Genomic DNA, 21,609 nt, shown 5'->3' with positions numbered 1-21,609 from the left:
TTTTATAGTTTACCAACACTGATACAGATATTTTATTTACACCTCAAATGACTTCTGTATCATTATATTTATTTTGGATACGAAAAAGCTAAGGCTTAGAAAATAAAATCATTTACTTCAAAATTACACAGCCATCGGTTAGCATCCATCAGTTAAGTATTTTTCTTCTTTTATTCACCCTATTTCTTTCAAAATATAGAAAATGTGTTGAGATTCCCTCATCTGTATGTCAGAGAATATCGAGCTAAATTATTTTTAACTAAAAGGACATGAATGGCCTCAAGTAACTGAAAAGATCAGAAGTAGATATAGCTCCAGGCATGGATGAGTTCAAAAACAATGAAAATAATAGGATGATAAATTAGGTTCTCCAGAGAAATAGAATTCATAAATATATATATATAATTCATATATATGATTCATATATATGGGTTATATGTATGCATTCTATATATATGGATTCTATTTTTATATATGGACTCTATATATGGATTCTATTTATATATGTGAATTCTATTTCTAGAATAGAAATATATAGGTCATTTATATGATCTACATCTATATCTAGATACATAGATGACATATAAAGATACAGAAATATAGACATAGATAAAAATATATATAATGATGTGTCTGAATGTAGATATGTAAAACTTCCATAATTATAAGATCACATGAGCTCATTCTTTTAAGGAATTATCTCATGTAATCATGTGATTGTGGGGGTACAAACACATAATCTACAGGGTAGGCCAGAAGACTGAAGAAGATCTAAAGAATAGTTTCAGTTTGCATCTAAGTGCCTTCTGCTGGTAGAATTACTTTTTTTCTTGAAGATCAATCTTTGCTGTTTTAATCCTTAAACTGATGGGATGAAATGAGGTCCACCCACTATGTAGGATATCTGCTTTACTCAAACTTTATCAATTTAATGTTTATCTCATCCAAAAAAACCAAAAACAAAAACAAAAACACTTCACAGTGACATCCAGAGAAATGTTTGACCAAATATCAGGGCACCATGGCTCACTCAAGTTGACACAAAGTTGAACAAATCAAGTAATCTTTTCTTGACCTTCCTACTTTACTTGCCCATGCATATGTTCTTTTCCACTCCCCCTCTGCCTCTCCATGGACACAGGAATTATAGTCACTCTTCATAATTTATAAGAATTACAAGAAAATGAACATTTTTCTGGTTGCTCTAGCAAATGTTTTCAGAGTCTTCAGATTGAATTATTTCAACCTCTATAGTTAATAAATGTGGCTATAAAAATCCAAAGCTGGATGACCCTGGGTCTGGAGCAGATCTCTAAATATAAACGTTGGAAACTTAGGCTGGAACAAGGGAAGAAACACAACAAAAGGCCTAAGGTATGGTTCATCTATTTTATCAATCATGTAACTTTTAATTTAAAATAAGCCCTTTTGTGTAAAGTGTTAGGAATAGGTATCTCTCTGTTTTAAGTTCTTTAAGAAATTTCCAAGCTGCTTTCTATAGTAGTTAAACTAATTTATATTCCCACCAAGTATAAGTGTTCCCTTTTCTGTGCAGACTTGTCAGCATTTGGTGCTCTTTGACTTCTTAATAATAACTATTCTTACTACTGTGAGATGTTATCTAATTGTGGTTTTTATTTATGTTTTTCTTATGATTAGTTATCTGAAACATTTTTATATATTTGTTGGCCTCTTGCATGGCTACTTTTGAGAAGTATCTGTTCATGTCCTTTGGTCACTTTTAACGAAGTTATTTGTTTTTTGCTTGTTGTTTTATTTCAGTTTCTTATAGATTCCGGGTATTAGACCTTTGTCAGATATGTAGTTTGCAAATATTTTCTCCCATTCTGTAGGTTGTTTATTCTGTTGATAGTTTATTTTGCTGTGTGGAAGCTGTTTAGTTTAATTAGGTCCCACTTATCGCAGAGCTACCATTCAACCCAGCAATCCTGTTACTGGGCATATACCCAAAGAAAAATAAATAATTCTACCAAAAACACATATGCACTTGTATGCTCATCACAACACTATTCACAATAGCAAAGACTCAGAATAAAGGTAGAAGTCCATCAATGGTGGGTTAGATAAGGAAAACGCAGTACATACAGATCATAGAATACTATGCAGCCATAAAAAATAAAGTAATAAAATCATGTTATTTGCAGCAATATGAATGCAGCTGGGAGCCATTAATCCTAAGTGAACTAATGCAGGGACAGAAAACCAAATACAACATGTTCTCACTTACAAGTGGAAGCTAAAAATTGAGCACACATGGATGTAAACCTGGGAATAACAGACACTGGAAACTGCTAGAGAGGGGAGAGAGGGAGGTGGCAATGGGTACTATACTCACTATTTGGGTGATGGGATCCATATCCTAAACCTAAGCATCATGAAATATACCCATGCAGTCAGCCTGCACACTGTACTCCCTGAATCAAAAGCAAAAGTTGAAATTTTTTAAAAGGTACCCATCTTTTAAGTTAAACCAAAGCTATAAGCTTTAAATCATGAAAAGATTAATGGTCTTACTAAGATAATCACATTCATACGGAGTAGATTGAAAAGCGAGTTAAAATAATAGGTTGGAGGCTAAGTTTCCCCAGCTATCCCTTTTTGCCATAATGATAGATACCTTCTTTCAAAATAGGAGCAGAAATATAAAAGTTTTACAACGAATAGAGGAGGCAATATTGTCTGCATAAGGACAAAATGTAAATGGAGAGCATGTATATTAACTTTTAAAGGATAGTTCACATAAAGCTTGTTAACAGTTTGATATTAATAGATTTTGTTGATTGTCTAGTCTGCTTTAAGCTTTTATTTTTTTGTTTAAAATACTCAGTATGATACTATTTTTGACATGGTATGCATGCCCAGAAATTAATTGGAAAAAAAGATACATGGATTTGGAAAAAGAGAAAACTGATTTCTAATTTTTGCTATTAAGATTAAATGTTTTTAGAAAATGATCCAGTCTCCTTACACTGAACATAGCATTTATTTCCTGATGCATTTAGACATAAACATTCAAAGATATGTGTAGCTCCTAAACTTCTTAGACATTCTTTTTAGTCTTTAACATTAGTTATTAACTCTGCTTGGCACCCTCTCCCCTACGTCTTTTAGTCACAAAGTTTCAAAATAGCTTTTAAAAATTAAATGCTAAGCTCTTTTATTTGTCCTTGTTCTTCTTCTCTAATGCCTTTAGTCTACTGCAGAGCATGATCTGAAGGTTTATATACTATTTTGTTGTTTAACTATTCTATATAACAATGCATGTTGTCAAGTAGACAGACAGGTTCATACATCCTATATCAAACACAAGTCTTACTTCATTAGAATTATACGTGATAGTGAATTATCTCTATGCAGGTCAAATTTATGTATTCCTCTTGGTAGATCTTAATGTTTGTAACCAAATTTATAACATTCTTCAAATTTCAGAGTTAATACGGCAAGACCAGCATCACTAAATCTAAGAAGAGAGAGAAAATGTTGGAGTGTCACATCATAATTCCTGGATAATGATTTGAAAGATCATTAATATAAATAGCACACATATATCTCTGCATTAGCTTGAGCTGTTCATTTATGCAGTAGTATGTATGGAGTACCATGTAATTTGACCGTGTTGTATGATAACTCTTTAGGATGAATTATAGATTTAAAATGACTATCCATTCTATAATGGGTGAAACAAGTAATGTAAGAATGAATCCATAGTGACCATTTAAATTGGAATTCAAGAAAAAGAACACTTTATTTGCTTCATAAAAACCTGTGAGGCATTGCTATTGAATAACGTAAGCAGAATGCAGCCATATAAATCTTCTTAATTTACATCTAGGGCTTCATTATGCATATTTGATAGCACTCTGCAGAACTTTAATTTACAGACTTTTGGAACTTTACCAATCCCAAAAGAAGTGCTAAACATGCCTGTTGGAACATTTAACTGAAGTAAGTCACTGGAGATTTTCTTAATGAGTGCAGAATTATCAGTTATTTGCATTCCTTGTAGGTTTAAAGCAGTAGAGCCTATTAACAAGATAATGGCAAATGCATTTTGAATGCAGGTTTTTCTCAAACCATTCACCATCAAGCACAACTCAGTATATACATTTCCAGGTATGCACTGAATTTGAGTTACCATTTGATTACCTCATCTAGATTACATGATACAAACGGTCACATATAGAATAGTACACCAATAAATCAACTTAAAGAAACACCTCAGACTGACAAGTGACTAAATCTTGAGTGTGAGCCGATCTTATCACATAGCACGTTAATAATTGATTAGAGTTTACAAAGTAAAATGGTAAAATGGTAATTATTCCTATAAAAGCATGTTCAGAAAATCAAATGACTCCAATCTTCAATGACCAGTGATAACCATTTTTCACCTTTTTGGAAGCTTTCCCTTCAGAAAGTTTGGCATTAAATGTATGCACTGCACTTTCTAAAAACACAAGTGTTGTGGTCTATCATTTTATCAACGCTAAATTATGATTCATAATTGGGAGAGAAGCTGATTATGTAAAATTATAAAACTGACATTTGGTGAAAGAGAAACATTTATCTGTGATTATTTTGTATTGGCTTTAGCTTCTAACAGCTTAAATAATCTGCCTACCCATGTGTGTAGTGGAATGATGATTTTAATTTTAGACCACACATAATTGGGTAATTGATTTCCATTATGAAGCATATAATACATTTGCCACAGTAAAATAGCGGCAACTAAATAAACCACTAAAATTAGGATGCATTAGATACAACCATGCACCATGCCAAATATACAGTAGTTTCAATTTTGTCATGTAGATATGCTTTTATTTAATAACATAGATGACATGTGAGTCTCGAGTCTGAGGCATGGCCATGCCCTTTCTATAGAGTATTATCTTCATAAAAAGAACAATGGTCAACATTATATCTGTCCATATCTCTCAGTGGGAGGTTACTGTAACACATTAAAAGGCTCTCCTTTCACCCGTCTTTTCAGTATGATGAAAAAAAATTCTCTGGAAGGTTTTATTTCTTTCAGTTTTTGAAAATGCCAAAATGAAAACCTGTAGGCAAAGGAGAGAAATAGTTAAGCTATGATTATTGATGCACAGGTCCATTTTAGTTGTGTGGATGTTGATCTCATCTCTAATTCAGGTTTTCCTGAATTCATAAAATGGGGTAAATACATTGCTACATAAATTTAAGCGTAAGTGTAATGAGTGAGCTAACAAGATCAATTGTTCATATTCACTTGTGTCACTATGATATTCTGGAAGAATTAATTACTCCAGTCTCAGGGTGACTCAAGTAAACAGTAAAGGGTTATCTTCTCTGTGTCTGATGTATTGAATGGCTGGCACAGTTCTGAACTAGCAGACTTGGGTTTAGTTTTAGCTAAATAGTATATAACTCAGCAACTTCATTTTCCTAGTATGCAAAAAGACAAGCCTGTTTCCGCCTCTGTTACCATCATGTAAGATTATTTTAAGTATTAAGAAGCTATGTATTATATAAGTGTATCTGAAGTGGAAGCTCTGAGAGCTATGATCATTTTTATTGAATTATGTTTATTATCATTGATACTATTTTCATTTTTGCTTGGGCTCCATTTTTAAATTCCCAAATTCCTGCTTGACTCCCCCAGAGGCATAATCCCTCAGTACTTCAGTATCAACATCTGTGAAGTGGATATTATGAAGCTGGTAAGAGATTTCTTCTACCAGCAAAAGATGCCTTCACCAAGTAAGCATTAGAAATGAGGAAAGTAAGATGAGGGCTTGACTCTACAGTTTAACACATAATGAGAAAAAATGAATAAAGACCCACTTTGAATATGAATAACTGTGTCGGTATACACTGTAGTATATATATATGTAATATATGTACTTTATAGAATATGTATGCAATCATACAATGGCACAAATGTTGAGTCACTGTTATTGGTATTACTCAGCAAATGAAGCATGGATGAGTTATCTGTACACATACTGGTATCACTCATTTAAAGACTCTCAATGAGAGAGGCTTCCTGTCAGATTAAATGCAAACATATTAGCTTCCTGTTAGGTAAATCTTTATTGTGGAGAGGGACTTGTTAGGCCAGCAGAGCCTGGTGGATTTTTAGCTCATGTGTCACATAATTAAATCAATTTACACCATTTTCATGCTCATTAAGAAAACTTCCAATTGTAATTTGACTTCCTGTGAAACCTATTTGTGTGAGTGATGCTGAAGCTGATCAGATTCTAATAAATATATTTCTCATTATCAGAAAATAAATTGAAATTGCAACCGATGTATCCTTTTCTTATAAGTTTTTTTATTATGAATTATAATTCTTAAATGTGATCACTGTGGGGAGAGAGATAGTATCAAATTTCTGTGCCTTAAAGATTGAGGGTTAAAATTGCAACTGGCCAATTCACAGAAAATAAAGCCCCGTAACGAAGGCCTCTTTGGGTGACCTGCTGGTTTCCCTGAGGTAACGTGCCTCTCATAATTATGTTGCAGAATGTTCCATTTTGAATTGTATTCTCTAAGGCATGGTAACATATTCCTTGTCCTGTTTTGCAAATATCAGTTGAATGGATTGTGATCTCTCTAATAAACTCATCTAATAAAACATACAGGCTGACTTCAAATCTTGCTCAACCTCTTACTATCTGGAAGACTTAAAGCAAAGTATTTGACTGTTCTTTGCCTCAGTTTCTTTACAAGTATAATAAATAATAATGGTACATTCCTATTATGGTTTTATGACAATTAATTGGCCGAATATTTGTAAGATGAAAGAACAATGCCTGCCATTTAATAAACTTTTACACAAACTTATGTTAGTGAAATAAACTACCCTTTGACTATTTTCTATACATAAACTATATTACCAAATTCTATTCATCCTGTCATTATAATGTCTCTTAAATTAGTTCCTGTTTCTTGAAATTTATCTCTACTGCTGATGCAATTTTTAAACTCACATGTAAACTATTTTAATACATTCCACAATTGTCAGCCTGCATAAAATATTCTCCTATTCTGATTTCATACTGCCTCAGAGCTATCTTAAGATGCATCTGATCACTACACTTCCTCTCCTCATATTTAACACTCACTGAGTATTGCTTATAGAATGAATTCTAAACTCTGCAGTAAGACATCCCAGGCCATCCACAATCTGTTCCTAATCTCACTCTTCAGCCTCATTTCACATTATGCCCTTCAAACTCATTGCAAGGTAATTACACTCTTCTGCTGGTCCCCAAATGCATCAACCAAGTTTTCAAGTGGGAATCATTGCCACATTGTTGTTAGGAGCCTGACAGCTGAAGTCAAGTTTCCTCAGATTCCATCCCCCATGTAATAATTATTTGTTGGTGACCTTCGGCAAATCATCTAATCTCTTTATATTTTAATTTGCTAAGTTTTAATTTCCTAGGAAAATAATACCAGCCTGACAGAACTAATAGTGAGAATATGTGGCTTTTAGCATTCCATTTGACTCTTATTATGTGATCGGTAAAATGTACTTGTCTCTTTTTAGGTTGCCTCAGTTGTGCCTTCAGACTGAAAGACCTATTTTCCATAAGAAATTTTCCATTATGGAAGAGCCATATCAAGTGCAAATGTCAAATATTTCCTGTCCCCCTAAAAGCAGCATAAGATATTCCTGTTTCAAAACCCCTACCTCATATTAATTTTACTTATATTTAGAATTCAGACTTCTTTGTTTTCTTTCTTTTACTAGACAGTGAATTCATTAAAGGAAGAGACGGTGCTTATTAATCTTTCTATTCCCTACAGCCTATTGCCATCAGGAATACTGCCTTAAAACGTAAGGTCCTCTAAGAATAAGTTCTCTTTCCTTAAATCAAATTGAGAGAGAAAGACAAGTTAGGACTCCATGTCTTATATTCTGATGTATTTTTCACTTCCAGTTACCCACTGCTCTTTGTACATGGGTAGTGAGCTATGTGACTTTGGGAAAATAGAGCTCATCTAAGACTCAGTTTCTTCATCTGTACTATGCTCATATGGAATGTATCTATTTTAAACGGCTGTCATGAGACTTAATTAAGTAAGTTGATTCACATAGTACAGTGATTGTTCCTGTAGTAAATGCTCAGTCATGCTTATAAGCTATTATCATTATTATTTTTAGCTGAATTATCATTTAGGGTGAGAGTGAAATGACGGTAGACAACATAACAATTCTGCATTTCCATGTCAAGTTTATAAAAAAAAAATTGTGCTTTATGGTTTTCTCACTAAAATCTCAGAGAATAGGGTAATTGAAAAGTTGTCTGAGATTTGGCAATACACAATATGAGTGCCCAAAATATCAAATGCAAATGTGTTTGCCCCCAAACAACCAAGGCAACTTAGAAAAAAATACATTTACTTGTCATTTATGCTTGGTTCTGGAAATTTGTCAGCAAAAAATAAAACTGGTCCAAAATAACTCCTCCAACAATATAACATACATCTGATGTTTCAGTATATAGGTAAGATGGTATGTCATTTCCTTTGCTATTGCTATTACATTATCTTATGATATGTATTATTATATAGTGAGATTCAGATTTATAGTTATCTCTTGAATGTTTTTATAATGATTTATGAAGACAATGGACATAGGACTGAAGGACCAAAATTAAGATCTTCATTAATCTTCTTCATTCCATTTCCATGATGAATTTATTTCACCCTCTAATGTAAACCTAATAATAATTCATGCTCATGTATGTAAGGGAAAAACAACTAACTTATTATTTTAAATTTTGCTTTCTTTTTTCCTGACATATTACAATGATTAGTAGAGATTCTGAAAGTCAAATCTAATCTTTACATGGTGTGCTCAGAAACAAATGCAGAAATTTGGTTCCATTGAGGCCCGATAGTCAACATTTCTAGGAGGGAGAGGCTTGAAATCCAAACTGTAGCAGTCTCCCCAATTGGTTTCTATGTACATTAGCAAGTGAGAATCAGTGAATTAAATTAATTGTAATTCAAAAAATATATATTTAGAATACTCTCGAATTTCAAACACATTTACATGGGAGAAAAACGAATACATTGTGAGAGTTATTTCCCTTATGGCTTGCCATGGTCATCACAGTTCTCAGAAGTTTAGTATTGTTTCCAAGCCAGTTTGCGTTAACAATCAATCCGGTACTATTTCATTCCATAAAGTGTTGTTCAGTTTTATACGGAATTTGCAAAGCTGTCTCAGCAGTTTTAACCACTCTAAAAGGCAATTATAGATTTCTCTGTTTGCAGAGTGCCCTTTGAAAACTAAAGCATTTCACTGTAATCAGAGGTTTCTGTTACAAGTACCTTTCTAAATGCACTCAATTCATTTGTAAGTCTGGCCTTTAGGTTTTTCTGTTGTCAGCATATGTAACAGGCACTATGTTTTACTCATCCTTAACAAGAGCAAGAAATAGTTCATTCATTTACTTTTCTCTTGCTTTATTCTTATATTGTTTTCCTTTTTCTTTCTTTTATTTTTGAAGGCTGAGATTTGACTTTTTGTCTTAAGACATGATTCTATTCCACATTCAAATCTCCAAATAAGCCCATCAGGCCAGAGACTCATTCAATACCTGAAAAAATATCATTTGTTCATCTAACTATGTTTAATAGGTTGAAAGTTTAATTATTATTTAGTTAATCAGGTCAATGGAAGCAGTCAATTTCTTCCAATTGCTTGTAACACACATACAAAACACCATACCTATTACCAACAGCTCAGCGGTGTTTGTACCTCCAGAAATTTAAATTAAAAATAGCATATTTTAAAATTTAATCTAATTATTGGTTATGTATTCTTAGGAATGCAAATGAACTAAAGAAAAATTTGAATTTAAATAATTTTCATATTCTGTATCCTGTTATTCCAATAAATGTACTGTGATCCATGTATTTTAGGTCTTTTTGTTCAGCCTTATATTTTCGATTTTTTTCTTTTGTCTATAATTGAATATTTGGCAAGTTAACTTCATGATTAGTTGGCTTTATTAGCTTTGTCTGTTGGTATGATAAAATCTGAAAACACAAGAAGATTGAATAATGCAACCTACATTTGGAAACCTATGGTTGACACTGGCATATAAATTCATGATTTATATCTATGAGAGAAACGAGGAAATTAATATATTGATAATTTGGGCTTGTTCTTTCCACATTTTAAACTCAAGTATCAAGACCAATGACCATTATATGATAAAAATAAGAAAAAGCAACACTCTGCAAGAAAAAAGAAAGATGAAGACAACAAAAATACTCAGTAAACAAATAGGTGTGTGTGGGTAGTTAATTCTTTGGCCACATACTAGCAGTTGATTAGCACATATGCTTTGGGCAGATCCTTCAGAGAATGTGGGGCTCATGGTCTACACTCATCAAGATCCAGAAATAGAATAGAGACTACTGTTAGGGCCAACTTTGGAAATTTTAGTAAGTGTGAAACTCAGTGCAGTGAGGACACCTAATAAAGAGATACTCGTTACTCTACTCTCTCCTCTAAAATTACTCTATAACATTAAGTCTGAAGACTTGATGAGTGCACATCACTAGGGAATCTAACAAAGGTGGAAATCTTGGCCAGCAACACGAGGTAAACCTACTGAGTTGACAGTTACCCAACTTATCCATCTTGCAATCTTTCTGCGAGCCCGTGTTGGCAGGGAGTGGGGGAGGGTAGAAAAGTCAAGGTACAATGTCTAATTTTAACTAGTGGATGCTTGTCATAGTTTTCTGTTCAGTTCTCTGGCAAGACTTGTGTTACTCATGATTCAGTCTTTGAAAATACCTGTAATCTAACTTTTGCACTTAGAGAAATCTGAAAAAAATGATATGATTCAGATGAAACTGAAATATTACTATGCACCTATTAGAATAGGCAAAGTCTAGAACAGTGTAACACCAAGTGCTGCTGAGGATGTGGAGCAAAAGAAACTCTCACTCACTGGTGGAAACGCAAAAAGTTATAGTCGCTTTGGAAGACAGTTTGGGGATTTCTTACAAAACTAAACATATTCTTACCATAAGATCCAGCAATCATGGTCCTTGGTGTTTACCCAAAGGAGCTGAAAATGTATGTCTGCACGAAAACCTACATACAGATGTTGATAATTCATGTGAATTTATTCATAATCACCAAAATTTGGAAGCAACCAGGATGTCCTTCAGTAGGTGAGTGGATAAACAAACTGTTGTACGGTGGAACCTACATGCAATGGAATATAATTCAGTGCTAAAAAGGCATGAGAAGACACAAAAGAAACTTCAGTGCATATTACTAAAAGAAGGAAGCTAATCTGGAAAGGCTATATACTCTACAATTCCAACTATATAGTATACTGGAAAAGGCAAACCTATAGAGAAAATAAAACAGGTTAGCCAGCAGTTAATGGGGAAGGAGTGACAGGTGGATGGAGTGCAGAAGATTTTTAGGGCATTAAATCTACTCTGTATGATGCTATAATGGTTTATCCAAGACATTATACATTTGTCTAATGATGTAGAATATGCAGTTACAACAGTGAACCCTAATGCAGACTGTGGACTTCGGGTATTTATGGTGTGTCAAGTTGGGTTCGATGTGGAGCAACAGGAACTCACACTTGTTGTTGCTGGAAATGCAAAAAGTTATAGTCATTTGTAAGGACTATTTGTAATAAATGTAGCACTCTCATGGGGATGTTAAAAATGGAGAGGTTATGCATGAGTGGAGCAGTAATTCATATGGAAATCTCTGTACCTTCTACTCAATATTTGCTGTTAATCTAAAACTGTTCTATAACATAGTCTATTAAAGAAAATATAGATTTTCTGCTTTGTTTTGTTTATTTCTGTGGTTTATTCACAAGGTGTTTTAGTAAATAATAATTAATATATTTAGCAATACAGAGGTGAAAATCACTTATTTTATTAAAAGTAATCTTAGAGACTTTCAAACTTTAACAATTTAAAAATATAACCTTTATACAAAGATGTTTTTCACTGTATTCTAAAATATTGATAATACTAATCATTATAGAAAATTGCCATAATTCTATAGATTTTTATCTGATAATCAAGTGTACACAAAAATAATAGTTTATTGTTTAAATTACTTTTATGTATTATTTTGATTTAGAAGTTTCCATCTGGTTTGCAGATATAATAGTAAATGATTGAATTTTCCAATGGCTAATATTTTCTTTCTGCTCTTAAACACTCTCCTCATCTTTTACAATTATCTAAAAGTTTTCAAAGTAATTTCTCAATCAGTTTTGTAAATATTACTACAAAAAGGCATTAAATTAAGACAACGTTCCAAGCATGTATCCAAGTTTTTGATACACGATGTTTATATTTTCCTTTTTTCTTAAAGTCTTAGATGGTTTATAAAATCTAAATCTTTTAATAAACACGAATGTACATAAATAATGCTTGTACACATGCATATGCATGTAGAAATTAGCAATAAATTAAGAATATAAATAATTAGGATGAAATTTCGGACAAGGTTAAAATCTCATAAATTGGAATTATATGCTTAGAGGACCGGTAGAATTGTCACCCTGGAATGTGAATGACAATGTTCAGCAATGCAGCACTGCCCAAAAAGAAACGTGAGAAAAAAATAAACCCAGAGCTTGTGTCTACATATCAGCCTCTGTATGAGAAAGAGGTCTCAGAAATCCTTTAGGTATCTATCTTCACTGGATAAAAATGTCTATGTGACCCAATGTATTAGGAATTTGTTTGAAAATGATCCACTAAAATCATCTATAAATTTGATAAAGACCATTTATGTCTGCTTCCATTTTCAAAATTCACTCTTTTGGCACTATGCGAGCACAAAACAGTCTAGGAGACTTGACTAAAAAGCAAGATTTTGTCATAATTTGATAGATACATCAATTGTTTTTTAAAATAACTTAAATTAGGAAAAAAAAATCTAAGCTTATTTTATGGGCCAGTTGGGTTAAAGTAGATTTTGGGACAGGAATAAATAGTGCCAACTCTCAATCAGTGGCTTCATTCACATGCACTACCATATACATATATGTGAGTGTCCGCATGTATACACTCAATTAGTGGTCACCACTGCAGCAGTTCTAGATACCTTTTAGAGTAATTGTTCTTTCTCATACGGCTCAATAACCCAGGCTGCTTTCCTCTAATGTCTTATTCATCTCAGCCTGAGGACTTCTTTGTCAGCACAGCAGAAGAGATAAAAGAGAGTTCTGTCAATCTACCTACTGATCATTTTTATTTCCTTTCTTTCTTTTTCCTTCTCTTCTCTCTCTCTCTCTCCCTCTCTGTCTCTCTCGCTCTGTCTTCATTGTCATAACTTCCAACATAAAGTAGGGAATCCTGGAAATGACAACAATTTCCTATTAAATATTACTGAGCATAATTTTCTTTACTACCTAGAAAATATTAAAGTGGATCTGTTTCTCATGATTGACTAAGAACACTATAGCTATATTTTTTTCTATTTTAGTTTATATATAAAAGGCTCACAAAATGATTGGCTCAAATTTTATCACTAATCATTTACCATGGAAAACCTGTACATACTTCACTAAAAGTGTTAGTTTACTATCTCTCAATTGTGTCTTATGAAATGCCTGAGTTAGTGAAGAACTGAAGGCTTTTTCTTTAGCTCTAGAATACAACATACATGTTGCTCTAAGACATGATGTTTGAATGAGTATTTCTCTTTTAGGTGCTATTTTTTTTTATTTCAACATTTATTTTAGGTTGAGAAAGTACAAGGGCGGGTTTGTTACATGGTTATACTTTGTGATGTTGAGGTTTGGAGTGTGATTGATCCACTCACCCAGGTAGTGAGGATCGCACTCATGGGTAGTTTTTCAACCCTTGCCCCCTCCCTTTCTTTCCCCTCTAGTAGCCACAAGTATCTATGATTCCCATTTTTATGTCTATGTGTACTCAATGTTTAGTTCTTATTTATGAGTGAGAACATGAGGTGTTTGTTTGCAACAAGTATGTGTTGACTGTTGACTATGTGCATGAACTAAAATAAATATTTTCATAGGTTGGTAGAGCAATATTCCATGGCATTAGAATCTGGAGACACATGATGGATCAGTTAATGACACTGGGATTTTAGAAATGATTATATTATATAGAATATACTATTTTTTCTTTTGCTAATTTTCCAGTGACTTATACTGTGCCTAAAAATTCATTAATCACTTGAAGGCTATCAAACACCATTTAAAACATAGATATACTACCAAATAATTAGGAGTTAAAACTTGAAAGTTTTTATATCACTACAAAAATTTAGTGTAATCCATGTTTGAGACAGTTATACAGTGATTTTAACCCCTTTATCATGGGTATCTCAACAAAAAAGCACTTAATTTTTGTTCCTGGCAATATACACTATTCCTTTTTTCAACTGCAGTTTCTCCCTTCTGTTTTGTAGAGCATTTAAAAAATATGTGATTTGTTTCACCACTAACAGCACTTCTTATGTACTTACTTATTTTGTTTTTATTTTTAGGGAAATATATATAACATAAAATATGTCATTTTAGCTATTTTTACATGTATAATTCAGTGGCATTAATTACATTCAAAGTGTTGTAAAACCATCATCTCTATCTCAAAACTTTCCCAGAACCCAAGTAGAAACTCTATACCCATTAGGCAATAATTCCCCATTTACCCTTTACTCTAGCCCATTGTCACATTTAATCAACTGTATCTATAATTTTGCCTACTCCAGATATTTCATACAAGTATAATTATATAATGCTTATCAATTTGTGTATGGCTTATTTTACTTAACATAATGTTTTCAAGGATATATTTAATATTTTTTTTATTTTCTAACAACACTAAAAAAAAGTTAAAACAAAATGAGGAAATATTTCTCTTTCTGTTGGTCAAGCGTTTTAAGGAGTAGGGCATCCAAAAATGTATCTCACCACAATCAGTAGAAAAAAGAAATAATAAAAATTTTAATGAAGAGGAAGTGTTATTCATGGGCAGAGACAATATTAAATGTTATTCTAATGCAACATCATATTTAGTAGCCATTTAATCTGGTAATATCTTCTCCTTGAAATAACATATTAGATAAGTGATTATTTGACCACGGCATTGAAATTTCTGAACCGCGAATGTCTTAACAAAGATAAATGCATCTACTGTGATACCTAGGTTTCCCGTAGGGCTTTCTGAGGAGATAGGTTTTCTTTTACTTTTGTAGTGATTAAATTTTTCTATGAAGCATGAAATATAATTACCTGAGATTAGACATTACCTTCATGTGTGATAATTACCAATAAAATTAGCAATTTTCTTCCAAAAGTATCTACAGTATTTAATATTAGCTTTCCTTTTTGCAGAACGGAAAAGAGTTAAGGTTTGTCATTCAGATTAAATGATAGAAAACAATTTTAAAATCTCATTTTATTGCTCTTTAGTTTTACTTTTTTACTAAAAAAAAATTACCTGTTAGATGCTGTTTGTTTTAACTTGTAATAATTAAAATCCAGTTTAAAATACCTAGCTGAAGCTCTGCTAAAATGTTATCTGTCCTAATGAATATGTACAAAATAAATTACAGGATTATTCTGAGATAGTACTTTTTTTTTTGAGACAGAGCCTCGCTCACCCAGGTTGGAGTGCAGTTGCGCGATCTCGGCTCCCTGTAAGCTCCGACTCCCAGGTTCACGTCATTCTCCTGCCTCAGCCTCCGGAGTAGCTGGGACTACAGACGCCCGCCACCACGCTTGGCTAATTTTTTATATTTTTAGTAGAGACAGGATTTTACCAGGTTAATCAGGATGGTCTCGATCTCCTTACCTCGTGATCTGCCCACCTCAACCTCCCAAAGTGCTGGGATTACAGGCGTGAGCCTGGGCTTTTTTGAAATTGAATACTCTTTTACAGATGTCTACATTGTCAAATTCAGTGTGCATAGTGGCAAACTGTATATTTTAATGAGTAAATCCAGAGGGTGAATGGCTGTTGTGGATAGTAAATACATTGGAAAGTTTTAGGAAACAAAGAGCAATTTAGTGATTAACTGTCAATTGTCTTTATATTCTTCACAATTAAATATTTTACTGTACGTATTAGAATTCTAATAACAAACTGCTTCTATGTGGATCCTTGCTTCACCATCTATGTGAAAAAGAGTGGAAAAAATCTTTATTCTCACCTTGACTACAAGCCTTTAACACTTGACAACTGGGTCACGGTAATTATTTGCTAAACACCCTTTTTCTCTATGTTATCTCCAATTTATCCATTCTCTGTTTATATCCTTGATCATGTGGCATTATTGATTAAAATGCATCATTAGAAACGGGTTCCTGAAGTTCTCTTTACCATGCCAGATAATTACAGAGCAGGCACCTTCCACAAGCAAGTGAGGATTGCTGACTAGAATCAAATAGCTGAGTAGAGGGCTGGGCTGCTGTAATCAGAATAAAGAATTTAAGTCATACTTATATGGTGAACATTCACCCTTCCTTCCTCATTTAAGTCTGGGGTTGGGTTGATGGTGGTGGCTCATACCTTTAATCTCAGTGTGTCTGGAATTGGTGGGATCTTGGTCTCATTGACTTTAAGAATGAAGCTGCGAACCCTCGCGGTGAGCATTACAGTTCTTAAAGAAGGTGTGTCCGGAGTCTGTTCCTTCAAATCTTCAGATGTGTCCGCAGTTTCTTTCTTCTGGTGGGTTCACGATCTGGCTGGCTTCAGGAGTGAAGCTACACACCTTCTAGATGAGTGTTACAGCTCATAAAGGCACTGGCACCCAAAGAATGAGCAGCAACATTTATTGCAAAGGGCAAAAGCACACAACTTCTACCACATGGAATATGACCCCAGCAGGTTGCCACTGATGGCTCTGGCAGCCTGCTTTTATTCACTTATCTGACCCCACCCATATCCTGCTGATTGGTTCATTTTACAGAGAGCTGATTGGTCCATTTTTATAGAGTGCTGATTGGTGCGATTATAATCTTTTAGCTAGACACAGAGTGCTAGACAGAAAAGTTCTCTAAGTCCCCACTAGGTTAGCTAGATACAGAGTACTGATTGGTGTATTTACAAACCTTGAACTAGACACAGAGTATTGATTGCTGCATCCACAATCCTGTAGACAGATATAAAAGTTCTCCAAGTCCTCACTAGACCCAGGAGCCCAGCTGGCTTCACCCAGTGGATCCTGCACCAGGGACGCAGTGGGAGCTGCTCACCAGTCCCTCCGTGGGCCCGCACTCCTCAGCCCTTGGGCAGTCGATGGGACCCGGCGCCGCGGAGCAGGGAGCGGCACTTGTCAGGGAGACTTGGACCCTGCAGAAACCCACGGTGGGGGGCAGGGGGGGAGGCAGCTGAGGCCCTGCGAGAATTCGAACGCAGCGCCGGCGGGCCTGCACTGCCGGAGGACTCAGCGAATCCTCTGCAGCTGCAGGCCCGGGTGCTAAGCTCTTCCCTGCCCCGGACCGCGGCGCCGGTAGGCGGCTTGGAGTGCAGGGCCCGCCGAGTCCACGCCGAGCCCACGCCCGGAACTAGCGCTGGCCCGCGAGGGCCGCGCAGCCGCAGTTTCCGCTCGCGCCTCTGCCTCCACACGTCCCCACAAGCAGAGCAAGCCGGCTCAGGCCTGGGCCAAGCAAGAGAGGAGCTCCCACAGAGCAGCGGCGGGCTGAAGGGCTCCGTAAGCCTGGCCAGAGAGGAACCCCAGGCCGGAGAGCCAGCGAGGGCCACCAGCACGTTGTCACCTCTCACCAGCACTTTGGGAGGCCAAGGTGAGAGGATTGCTTGAGACCGGGAGTTTGAGACCAGCCTGGGCAACAGAGTGAAACCCCATTTCTACCAAAAAAAAAAAAAAGGTGTGGTGGTGTCCATCTGTAGACCCAGCTGCCCGGAAGGCTGAGGCAGGAGGATTCCTTGAGCCAGGGAGGTCAAGGCTGCAGTGAGCCATGACTATTCCACTGTACTTCAGCCTGGATGGCAGATCAGGACTCTGTCTCATTTTAAAAAATACAAATACTAAACAAATAAATAAATAAAATCTGAGACCAGGCACAGTGGTTCAGCCTATAATCCCAGCACTTTGAGAGACCAAGGCAGGCGGATCGCTTGAGCTCAGGAGTTAAAGACTAGCCTGGACAACACAGCAAGACCCTATCTAAAATAAAATAAAATAAAAATCTGAGGGTGATGTTTATATCTGCTAGTCTATAAATCACATTATTCCTTTCAGAGAAGTTGAGGAGCACAAAAAGAAGAGCAAAAATCTACTATTTCCGGTAGTTGTAGTTTCCCTCCAAAGCTCACACAGGAAATAATCATACATTGGAGTTCACCATTTCAAAAGTTTTTTCCCCATTAGAGTTATGGATTCGAATTGGCTTTTGTCTGTCCTACACTTAAATATGAGTGAGCAACATAGTTTAGTTTAACTTAATAGCTGAGAACATGAAAAACTGAGACTGAAACAGTAAGAATAAAATGGAAGTTAGAGGATACAATGATAGTCCATGAAAAAAAGATTTTGAAAACATATTATTCACATACTCAGAGTCTTACCAGTTAAATGAAGCTATTATATTTATGATAATGCATAATGCTATGAAACAAGACATCTTGAGAACAACATTATACTCTTTAGTAGAAACTGTTGTTTACACTTTCTCCTGGGCAACAGAACTCAATTTACACTGCAATTAGAATTAAAAAGAACGCTTTCCAGTGTTATGTAGACAAGTGTGCCCATGAGAATAAAGAGAAGCCATTCACTAAGACAATTAAATAGAAATACGAAATATGGCACTCAGGTCCTTGATGTCATAATGAAACTTCCATATCCATCCTGGGCTCCCTACCTTCTTAGCTAAATTTTGTTAGAATTACATAAATTCTGTTTTGCTTAAGCCACATGTATTCTGGAATATTAGATTACATACAGCAACATCTATATTTAACCAATATATAGAATAAATAGAAGATAAAGTTTGAGAAACTTCATGAATAGAAAAGTGAAAAAAATAACAGTTGAAAAATACAAGAGAAAAAAATATAGAGTTCTAAGATCAGAAAAAAATAATATGTGATTAAATAATTACATAAAAGTAAAGAAACAAAAAGGGAATATTATCAAAGATTAATTTTTTAAAATTCCCAGAAATAAAAGAGAGATGGTTAGATTGCAATGCACTACTAAATGCCAAGTGAATGTATAATATATGACCACAGCAAAGAGGATAATCATGAAATTTCAGAATATGGAAATAACAAAGAAGATTCTAAAAGTTTTCTGAAAATGGGAGTTGGAGGAGTAGAGACAGTATGAGAGAAACACCTGTGTAAAGAAATTCACCCTGAAATAATTGAAAATCACTATAGCATCTACTGATTCAGCATCCAGAGACTAGGAGACAGTCTGATCGTATCTGCAAAAAAAAAATGATTTCCAACAAAATGTTCATATACAAAATAAAAATGCCCATATGCCGTGCATGACCTCTGTTCTTCTGACTCTCATTCTATGTTTCTTATAATTTTCGTAGAGGATTTACTTCCCTAAACAAGAGAATAAAACAAAACTGGTAAAACATGAGATGTGTAACTGGGCGAGCAGTATGTGTGAGCCTATGGCATGGGAGAAAGAAGCTTTAGAATAAATTATCCTCCAAAGGAAACACATAAGGATAAATAATGAATAACTGATATTTTAAAATTTATTGAGGAGAGACATGACCTTGTGACAGTGACTTTAGGAATGAATTTGTAAGATAGAAAATTTAGGATTTCACAACAACAAAGACAATACATTTTTCAAAGAAAAACAAAGTATTAAATATAAGAAAATATAAAGATAGTATGTCTTCTAGGGTATCTGTGAAGAATGGTTATGTAAGTACAGTATTTGACCAATAAATGGTGTTCCAATAAAAACAATAAAATAAAGCTGACGCGGGAATACCGCTGGAAGCCAGGAGTTGAGACCAGCTGGGTCAATACAATAAGACCCTGTATCTATAGAAAAATATAGTGTTGATAGTCCCAGTGACTTGGGAGGCTGAAGTGAGAGGATCACTTGAATCTAGAAGTTAGAGGCTACAGTGAGCTATGGTCAAACCACTGCACTCCAGCCTGCGTGACAGTGTGAGACTCTAAATGTGTATGTGTATTTATACAAACACACACATACATACACATAATTGAAATCTGTGAGTAACGAACATTCTTGAGTTTGCAAGATAACAGATAAATATATAAACAACTGGATGAAACACTGATTTTTTCTCCTTTGGTGAGATTAAGAAAACTGGCTGAAATGGGTTGGAACTAATAGGGCCAAGCAGAGTTTGCACAGAACAAGCTTGCTGATGCCACAACTCAAATTTCCCCTACGTTTCAGCTTAATTATCCCTGAATTTTCACATGTGACGGTGACAGTGGCCTGTCTGGTTCAGTCACTGTGAGGATGCCAGCTGGGATCCTCACTGTGGGAGGCACAGCTGGGACTGCATGCTTCGTGGAACCGAAGGAGCCAGGAACAGGTAATCCCAGCGGGAGGCCCGTGTCCTACTGAGTTGATGGGATTGGAGCCTGTGCTCCTAGGCACAGCTGCAGTCATCCAGCCACGGCTCCAGAACTGGTCATCCCTATGCTATTGGGGAATGTGCTCCCAGGAGCCTCCCTAGCCCCGCAGGCTAGGAAATGCCTGCCCCCTGGCTTCTCCTCACTCCCAGTGTCTGCTCCAATGCAGAGCAAAGTTGTGGCTGAATCAGGGAGCTGTTGCAAACTGGCTGGGTGTGCTTGCACTTGGGGCAATGCTGTCATGCCAGCCCCCTTCTGCCTTGGTTCCCTCCAGACTTGGGGCAGTGACAAGCATGGGAAGGAGGCCAGGGGGCTGAGGGTGACTTGATGCAAGACTGCAGGCGCCGTTTGATGTGGATAGCCTGGCTGCCGTAGAAGGGATGTTGATAGTAGCAGGAGGCAGATAGGTTCCTGAGTGGGAAGGAGTGGGTCCCCAGTGAAATGCCACCTTCAAGTCAGGGAGAGCCTAAGCCTGGGGGCTAGGCTCCCATTTGTGGGTAGAGTTGGCAACCCAGAGTCAGAACTTTCTTAATGCCTTTTGGCCAACTGGATGGTGATTTTTCCAGGCCCTTCCATAGCCTCCCATGAACCAATCAACACGTGCTTTCTCCCTTCTGAGCCCATACAAACCCCAGACTCAGCCAGACTCAGAGACTCCTTGGGATGACCTGCCTGCAGATAGGAGGTACCCACTTTGAGTCTCCTTTCCACTGCGAACTGTTGTGTCACCCTATAAAGCTCCTCTCCACCTTGCTTACCCTTCAGTTGTCTATATAACCTCATTCTTCCTGGACATAGAACAAGAACTTGGGACCCACCAAATGGCAGAAGCAAAAGGAGCTGTAACATTCCCGACTAGCTCACAGAGCTGCAGGTGGTGACAGCTCCTGGACTGTGGGAGTGGAGAATGGTGACCCTTCTGGGGACCCAGACCTTGGGATTCCCAAGCCAGAGCTGCTATAATGCTATAGCCCTCCTGCCCTCTGCTGGCACCAGGCAACT

The sequence above is a fragment of the Colobus angolensis genome, unplaced genomic scaffold, assembly GCF_000951035.1.
Source record: "Colobus angolensis palliatus isolate OR3802 unplaced genomic scaffold, Cang.pa_1.0 Scaffold29, whole genome shotgun sequence".
In the NCBI taxonomy this organism is placed as follows: domain Eukaryota; kingdom Metazoa; phylum Chordata; class Mammalia; order Primates; family Cercopithecidae; genus Colobus; species Colobus angolensis.
This window is presented reverse-complemented; position numbering follows the sequence as displayed.